This window comes from Cupressus sempervirens, chromosome 9 (genome assembly GCF_028749045.1).
Source record: "Cupressus sempervirens isolate cs-2001-9-10 chromosome 9, ASM2874904v1, whole genome shotgun sequence".
Taxonomy (NCBI): domain Eukaryota; kingdom Viridiplantae; phylum Streptophyta; class Pinopsida; order Cupressales; family Cupressaceae; genus Cupressus; species Cupressus sempervirens.
In genome coordinates this window covers 165,952,462-165,962,063 of record NC_143126.1, presented here as the reverse complement: position 1 = coordinate 165,962,063, position 9,602 = coordinate 165,952,462, and positions in this window count along the sequence as shown.

The following is a 9,602-nucleotide window of genomic DNA, read 5'->3' as shown; positions in this document are numbered from 1 at the left end:
TCAGCAGTAGAATAAAAGGGAATACAACAAGGTCAACATAGGAGCAGAAAAGCTATACCTATCACATCAGGTGATCAATGCAACAAGGATCTTATCAGGAAACAGTTGTAGGCAGATCCACTACTTCATCCTAATAGGTGAATCAATTCATAAATCCTTTAACCGAGTGGACCTAATAGTCTTTTTGTAAATCTCCTAACAGAGTGCATACTTCACTGTATGTTTGTAAATCATCTAATAGGGTGGATCTAGCAGTCCTACTTGCTCCTAACAGGGTAGATCACTAGAAGTGATCATTTTAAGCCTTAATAGGCCAACTTTATATTGAAGTATTGAAGTTTTGTGGGTACCATCCCCACCCAAGTTTTACTTTCTATTTGGAAGGTTTCTGGATCACCAAATCTCTATGTACATGTGCAATGAATGTTTGTTTCTTCAGTTATGTACTAGTTTAGATGAACGAATGGTGAATGGTTAAAATGCTGAATAGGATAAAAGTTTTATAGGTTACTGATTCACCCCTCCCCTCTCAGTAACCTACCTTATCCTAAATATTTCCAACAATATAATTTTTTTCTATTGCAGCATGCTTCTAGTTTAGATCCCTTTGGGATGTTCGGGAGTTCTTTGAATATCTTTTGGGTCTATGATGTAAAGGGGTTTTAGGTCCCCTCAAAACCTATTTTTACCTTAATCTAAAACATTTGATAAATTATGAGGAAATTGTGATTTCCAGTTGACACATTGATTTCTTGGAATATGTAAAGTGTGTTGAAGATAATGATGGATGAGTTATATTATTTCATTATAAGGAAACCATGTTTGATAATTTCTATGTAAGAATTTAAGTAAAAGTTTCTAGAAGAGAAAATATGACACAAAATGGTGGAAGGTTTCAATGAATTTAACCAAACCCTAAGATCTATGGTGATGTTTGAGCAACAAAAGATTTTAATTACCTATTTAAGGAGGTATAAGGGCTAATCCAAAAGGAGGGAATAAGTTAGCAAAGCTGGTGAAGACCTAACAAGGTTGAAGTAGTTGTTAATGCTATTGATTGGCAAATTTGAGCAAGAGGCTAAGAAGATTTGTGAAGAGGTGAAGTTGATTTCTTGAAGGAGTGCTAAGAAGATCAAAGACATAGATGATAATGGAGGCCAGTTAGTGGATCAACATGTGAACTAAATTATGATCTGCACTTGCAAAGTAGTTGTATTTATTAGATCAAAGCTTTTGTTACTTTCTAAGCTTGTATCAATATTGAAATCCTTTAATCAAAGTTGACCTAACATTCATATGTAAATCCTTTAATCAAGGTCAAATTCTGATGGAATGTTCATAAGTCCTCTAATAAGGCCACTCTTGACAAGGTGATTAAATCCTTTAACAAGGTCACACTTAACAGAGTGAAAAATTGGTGACATGTTACTAGCTGTTTTTCCCAAATTGGTGGATAATATTTGATTTTTTTTTTACTATTAATGTTTTACATTTTGCAAGTTTCTTACTATTAGGACAGTGGACTGCAAGTTTATGTTACTAATTATCTGCTATAGAGACCGAGCTATTGAATGTTTGGATTTGAAGTTTTTCAAGTGATTAAAACTGCAATTGGTACATCTAGAGCTTGGATAATTGATTCACCCCCCTCTTAGTTATTTTGAATCATTCTAACAATATATAGTACATGATGTAAATATTTGATCTTTTCTCCTAGATATAAAATTTCAGCTTCTTTTGACTTTTGGTGTTGTTGAATTTGTACCTTTGAATTTGGTGGGTAATCATTTAATAGTGGGTGTACATCTTTATCTCTAAAATTTTTGCACATTCTTGAAAAGTTGAAGATTCCACATGGTGGGGTCCTAGAGACCCACTATAATAATTAGTAATCTTTTTTTAAGTAAAAAATAAAGCTAAAGTTTACCACTTTAATAATTTACATTTTATTGCTAGTATTTGATTTCATTTGTTAATAAATCACCCAAGTTTTTAAATAAATGAAGCTTTCAAAACAACTAGAAGCCATGATTGAAATTCTATGTTTGATGTGGGGGGAGAAAACCACTCATGCAAAACATGGATTTTTAGATTTAAATGAGAGGACATGTGATGTTGATGGGAATCTAGGCTTAGTTAGTCACCTAATTCTCTCCCTTATTAATTTTCAATTTCTCTCCCCATCTCATCATAATGATTTAAATTTTATTTATTCACAGGGGATGGTTTTTTTATTGGCTTTAAAAATTAGGGTGCCTTCATCTAGGGGCCTTCTTTGCAATTTCTTGATTGAAGGGAAGTACTTTGATTTGGGCCTATTATTGGTGATTATTTCATTAAGGCGAGTTTTGGTGGTTATTTTATTCTTTGATTTTTTGATATTATTTTGTCCTAAACTTGGCTATGTTGGTTTATTTGTTGGCATCTTGTTTGCTAATGCTTGATGGAATTTCTTTACACTCCACAACTGTTACATTAGGAATTAAGCTGGGAATTATATTCATTATGTATTTTTGGATTTGATTGTATACAAGATTTTTAACATCGATGTTTTGGATTAGACTTTGATCCATCTTCTAGAAGAAATAGAGTTCTTAGGAACTATACAATAAATTACATCATTGTTCATTATAATTTGGGATCCTCATATTATTATTTTCAAATTTTCCTATTTTTTTACATATTTAGACCAGATAAGCATTCAAGCTAAATGACTAATTAAAATATTTGATTTCTTACATGCACTACAATAAAAATATATTTTAAAGTAGTAATGTTTAGATACAAATTACAAATCCCTACTAGAAATTAAACAATGGAAGACTAGTACTTGCCACATAGAATTTCAACTTAGATGTTTCTGTGGGGAGAGATTTTACTCATGTGCTCATAATGGAAAATCAGTAGGCAATATCTCAATCCTTTTGACATAAATTATATATTGATATAGGTTTTGAGTAAAAATAAAATAAAAATGAAATTGTCTTTAACTCATTCTACAATTAAAAATGGTTAGAATATTTCTTCTTTATAACAAATTTACCTTGATGTTTATACAATTTTGAAAAAACACAAGTCAAAATCATCACTCTAGATTCTGTCAACTTAATGAAGGGTTGCAATCTATCATTTCATGGTTCTTATAAGCCATTAAAAATATTCCACTTAACATTTGATATGTCAAATCAAGAAAGTGGCATTTAACAACTTGACATTATGTTTGGATGGAATCAAGTATTTCTTGCATTTTCTTTAATGAGGCCTTAAGAAAAAAAAAAAATTATTCAAAAAACCTTAAGGGTGCTCATGTTGGAGAAAGGATTCTAAAGTCATCCTTAGCTTTTTTATGAAGCATATGTTGAAAATAGATTGATACAAGTATGATAAATGTGTTTCAATCATTATTGTCACTGATGTCAAACTTGCTATTTTATGGAAATGTAACTACTTATATGTTTTAAGTACTATGACTTGTTTGATTGATGAAGAGGATTTGATCAAAGTGATGTAACAATAACACCTAGAGGAAAGCTTGAGTTATGATATGAAAAAGAGTACAAGAATCAGCTCAGTTAGTGATATCAGAGTGCATTGATAATATACTTAAGGTTGCAAAGGTTGGTTACATTAAGTGAGTTTAGAAGAACAAGTTAAACAAAGTTTTTTTTCCAAGATTGATCGAGTTGATAGTAGGTTTCAAGAAAAGTTAGTGCAAGCTGAGTAGAAAATCAGTTGGAGCTGAGCAAATGTCAATTTTAGTGTAAGCTGAGTAAAAAAATTGATGCTGAGTAAAGTTTAGTTGATGTTGAGCACCAGTAAACTTTAGTTCATGCTGAGTGATTTTATAGTGGATGCCAAGCAATGCAGTATGTGCTGGGCATCAAAAGCTAGTTAATTCTGAGTGTCAGCGTTATTAGAAAGATCATGAATTCGATGGATTTGAGCTAACAAGTTTGTTTTCTTGGATTGTGTGAACCATGTGAAAGATAAGATCGATGAGTTGGTGGCACATAATTCATGGTAAACCATTTTGAGGTGAATTCAAAGAGGATTAAAAGAGAAGTTTCTAGAAGGGAATGAAATGAAATAAGGGTTAGATTAATTGAATCCTAGCTAATATGTCCTAACCCTAAATTGGACGATTGGGGATGAATGAAAAATATCTTAATTCTCTATTTATAGAGATGACTTTTCAAAAGAAAATGTTGTCATGTGCAAGAACCTAAGACAAGGAGTCTAGGGTATTGCTTCATTCAGTGACCTAAGTGAAGAGTCTATATTGGCAAGTTAAGATAGAAGGCTTAAGGGTATGGATGCTTGAAGGGTGAACAAGCTATTAGAGCTAAAGTGTGTGAAAGCCAAGTAGAATGGAGGATTGAAAAAGAGATCCTTAATATGAGAATGGAGTTGTAAGTTGTTATCAGATCAAGCCTTATTGTTACTCTCTAATAATTGTATTAGTTTAGGGTAAATCCTTTGGATTAAGGTTTACCTAACACTCATTTGTAAATCCTTTAACTGGGTGACATTCCAAGTGAATGGTCTAAAGTCCTCTAACAATGCTCACTCCTAATAGGGTGATTAAAATCTTTTAACTAGGTCACATTTAATAGTGTGCATTGTAACCTTTAATAGGGTTGGCCTTTCACAGGGCATCACTTTGAAAGAGTGAAAAAGAGTAGCACGTTATTGGTGGTTTTTCCCAAAATAGATTTTCACTTAAATCATTGTGTCAAGTGTGTTATTGAATCTGTTATGTTTTAAGTGATTGCATAATCTTATGGATGCATGCATGATGATAAATTTTTTATGGGTTCACTAGGCTATGAAAAGTTTTATTTGTACATCTGGACCTTGGATAATTGATTCATCCCCCCCCCCTCTCAATTATTCTAAATAATTCCAAAAACATCTTTAAGATGTGTAGATTTTCCATAAGAGGTTTCATATCCTAATAAAATATATTTGAAGATACATTTTTTTTTATCAAGGTAACTTGGTTTTTTATGAGACCATAAACCCAACTCAAAAGATGGGTCACAAAACTTAAGACTGAAACAAAAATTCCCAAATAATCCAAACAATGAAACCAAAGAAGATGCAAGCATAACTTTCAAGTTTTCATCCACAAAATAGAACCCATGGATATAGCCTCAACAACGTGAGTCCTTCCCCATCCAACCACAAATTATTGGCTCAAATATGTGATTTGGGGAGAACTTTCTTTTGTCTTTGAATGATAGTACATGATGTTTTATCATATAAATCCTCAACCTTAGATAAAAGGGTGGAGATATGCTCCCTTATAAGGCCTATACATGGGCATGACATTAATAGAGGAAAATTGAGTGAGAGATGTTGATCACCAAATGGACCCATCAAAATTAAATATGTTTTGCATCTATGAACAGGGAATAATAAGAGCATAGAAGCAAGAGGCTTAAAAAAAAAAATTGTGGTGGGACACTAAAAATAGGATTTGGAGTGGAGACATGATAAAAATATTCACCATAACCATTTCATCCTCATGAGAAACTCCTCGAGAGCATAATCTAAAGGAGAATTGGGAAGAATCAATATCTCAAGAAGACTCGTCATGAGCAATATAGCTATTAAAGTTATGATTGTGGGAATTCCAACATTAGTTTGTTATGCTTATATTTAAAGATTGAAGAATTTGAAACCCAATTATTGATTACAAAAGAATTTTTACATTTTGAGGGGAGACCCTCATAATCAATCATTTGAGTCCACAACCCATCATCCACCACCAAAATTTTGTCCCTATAAATAGAATTGGATATATTTATGTCCATAAAAATACAAGTAAACATAAAGCGAACTATAAAGGAAGCATAGAATTACCCTTGAAGAAGTGACCACTAAATCTCTAACGGTGTTGTAGGAAACATTTCCCAAGCTTTGGAGGGGGAGGTTTGTTATCATAATCCAAATTGGCTTGCTATTGAGAGGCTTATTGAGGGAGTTGAAGGAGATGGACCAAATTTTTGAAGTCAATTATTGATCTAAATATAGTTTGGAAAATTTTATCTTAGGAAAAAATTCTTGTAAGATGACTATTTTTCTAGGGCTAGATTTGAGAAAAATGATTGATGCATGTGAATTTCTTTTACCTTATATATCATTTCAATCATATGTTAATTTTAAGGCTTTAAAATGCCCCTAAAATTTTAAATGATACACATGAAGTAATTATTTTAGAGAATAAAAATCATGTACTAATGAGTTTTATGTTGTAATGTATACTATTTCAAATTTTTCAATCTTGAATATGTTTTAAATTAGTATATAGCTCGCTTCACTTCCTCATCACACCTAAATTTCACTAAAAAAATAATTTCATCAAATTTGTAAATTTTTGTTTATTATTATCACACATAACCCATTACAGACAACAGATATAACTAGACACTTTATCATGGGCTAAACACAATCTAGGAAAACATGTGTTTTCTAGCATTTTTATCTATCTCATTGTTTTATCCAATTTTTTGTTGCTAGAATGTTATCTTCCTTTATGGTCTCCATAATTCCCTATTAGTATCTTTTTTTAAATTACCTTATGGACATTGGTATGAGGAGGTAAAATTTAACAAAATATTTAAAGTACCCCACACCCTTGTGATCCTTGTGATGTTATGTAATGATATTACTTGATATTTGCAAGTGTACAAGGGAAAGGAAGTTCACACATAAATTTTGTGAGGAAAAAATAGATGTTTCTTGTGAGTGTGCAAAGAGCTAGCTACCAAGAAGGTAAGTGTACAAAGTTGTGGTACAAAAAGGGGGTATAAGATGCCACTTTTTAATGAAATCAACGATTTCTGAAGTTTGACAAGAATTTGAAGATAGTTACACCAAAAATTTCAAGATATGACTGAAACAAAAGTTGTAGTCCTTTGAATTTATTTCTAAAATAGTAATTTTTAAAAGAAAAATGTTAAGAGTTTAAGGTCCTCAAGAAAGGGGTCCATAGAAAGTGGTACTACCTTTTCAGTAAAAACATAACATAGTGTGAAGTGTGGTCCCCCTAAAATCCTATGTTTTTTGGGGAATTATTTAACCCCTCTAGTAAGAATTAGCTAACACCATGTAGTTTATCCCATTTTTTTGGGTAAATTTTAAACATATATATAATTTTTTACGAAATTTGTAAGTGAACACATCATAAAAATGTGCAATATTTGTGTGCTCCCCCTAAAAATCATTGAGAACTAATCAAAAATCAAAAATAATTTTGTTTTTGTTTTTGTTTTTTTAAAGTGTGTAGAATGGAGTCTAGTTTATAAAAAACTAACTTGGTGCAAAATCCAATGAATGGGTCAAAATCTAACTCCTAGATACTACATGTTGGTTTTTGAGAAAAAATGGACATACATTCAAAATAAATTATAATTGAAACGCATAAAATAGTCTAAAATCTAAACAAATTATATGGTTAGATATCTAACATAGAGATCTACAATGTTTTGTAACTTTATTTTATCGATATTCAACCATAAATAAACCTAATGGAGAGAACACAAGAAAAGTTGTCCATTTTTTGATATGCTTTCTGGAAAACACATCTCAAACCAATTTGATGCCACCAAGCCTTTAGGTTGGATCTCTAAGGAAAATCCAAGCCTTGGACTTGGTGAATCCTTAAAAAGCACATTCATGCAATAGTGCCAGCACACTATGAATATATAGTAGTTTTTAAATAGCACTAGCATGCTATTAAAATATAGTCATTTGAATAGTACATGTAGAACAAGATTTAGTGTGCAAAGAACATTAACAATAAGGAAAACATTCACAAACTAAAACTATATTCACATATAAGATTAGACAAGAGAAGGTGTAAGAGAGTGCAAACTAAGAGGAATATCACTCCAAAAGCCTCCTTGATTTTGTAGATGTGTCCTTTGATGTAGATGCGTTGTTGGATGGAGATGTGTGCTCAATAATATTGCCCAAGCTTCAATGAAAAATATGGATCAAAGTGGATTTGTGGATGGATTTTCGCATTATAATAGTATTTTGGTAGTTTTTAGGCTCTCAAAATAGCATTATAAGTTTGCTTGAAAAGTGGATGATTTTAGTGAAGGGAGAGGCTTCTATTTATAGGCCAAGGGGTGGAAGGATGAATGGTCAGGATGCAAGGATGAAAATATGGTGAGGGAGGGTCAAGATGCACTCAAAGGGAAGCACATGGATTGTGCTTGTTTGAAGCCAATTAGGAGGTGACACATGTCACACGGTGATTGGATGTGAGAGGGTAGGATATGCATTGGTCAAAGGAGTAATGAGGGAGGTTGAGCCATAAATGGGGATGGTTGGGTCAAATAGAGATGGTTGGGTCATAAATAGAGATGGTTGGGAGGAGGATGAGATTGTTGACTTTGGCTTGGGTTATAAATGGAGATGGTTGGGAGGAGGATGAGATTGTTGACTTTGGCTTGGGTTAGCAAGTCTTAACCCTTGCTTAAGTTGTGCACATGATTAGAGAGGGATTAGGATTAGCTTAGGAGTTGGCTAACCTTGTTTAGGGAATGTGACAAAGTTAGAGGGGGGATTAGGATAAGGATTGACATCTTCTAGAAGAGTCTAGGCTTCTAGGATGAGGATAAATAAGGTTTTTAGGAAATAAATAAAGTTTTATTCATTTCAAGGGTTTGAGTTGAGGAGATATTTATTAAAATATTTTTAATAAACATGAGAAATAATATTTAATCTTAATTAAATATTTTGAGTTGGGATTAGGGTTAGGAAATGATGAGATTAGCCTTTAATCGAAATTAAAGAAGGATTAGAAGATTCTAGAAGAGGTTAGTGGTCTTAAGGAAATTGGCCAAGTTTTGGGCAAAAAATAAATAAATAATTTATTTTCGGATTTTTGGTCAATTTATTAATTAAATATTTTTAATTAAGATAAAGTGATTTAATGGCATAAAAATAAATAAATAAATTAAATAAATAATTAATTAATAAATGATGATGTCATCAGGGATTTTTTTCAAAAAATAAAAATAGTTTATTTTCTAAAGGATTTTTAGGTGTCTACATTTTGCCCCTCTTTGAGATAGTTTTGGAACAATACTATTTCAAAGAAGTTTGAAGATAGACAACACAAAGGAAACTTTGAAAGCAACATGATTGCCCAGTCTTGAATAGAAGAAGAGAGAGTGGACTGTGGTGATGAAGAGAGTGGACTATGTGATGCCCCCCTCAAGAAGATGGCAGGGAGAGAAGGTGAGGCCTGATAGCTTCTTGAAAGGTACAAGAATCTAGGGCGAGCAGGAGGACTGAGGGTAGCTAAGAGAGGTGTTTCAAGGAATCTATGGGGGAATTATACAAAGGAAAACCTTGTGTGCAAGGATAACCAATGGGTAAGAATATGGGCTTGATGGAGAGGGGAGAGTGTGATTGGTTTTCTAAATTGAACCCAGGGAAGTGAGTTGGAAGATGGGAGATTTGGGGAGATTATGATTCAAAGATTTATGATTGGTGATGACTAAGATTATGATTGATGCAGGAGCTATGATGATGATTGATGTAGAAGATGTGATTATGATTGATGAAGGAGCTAAGATTATGTT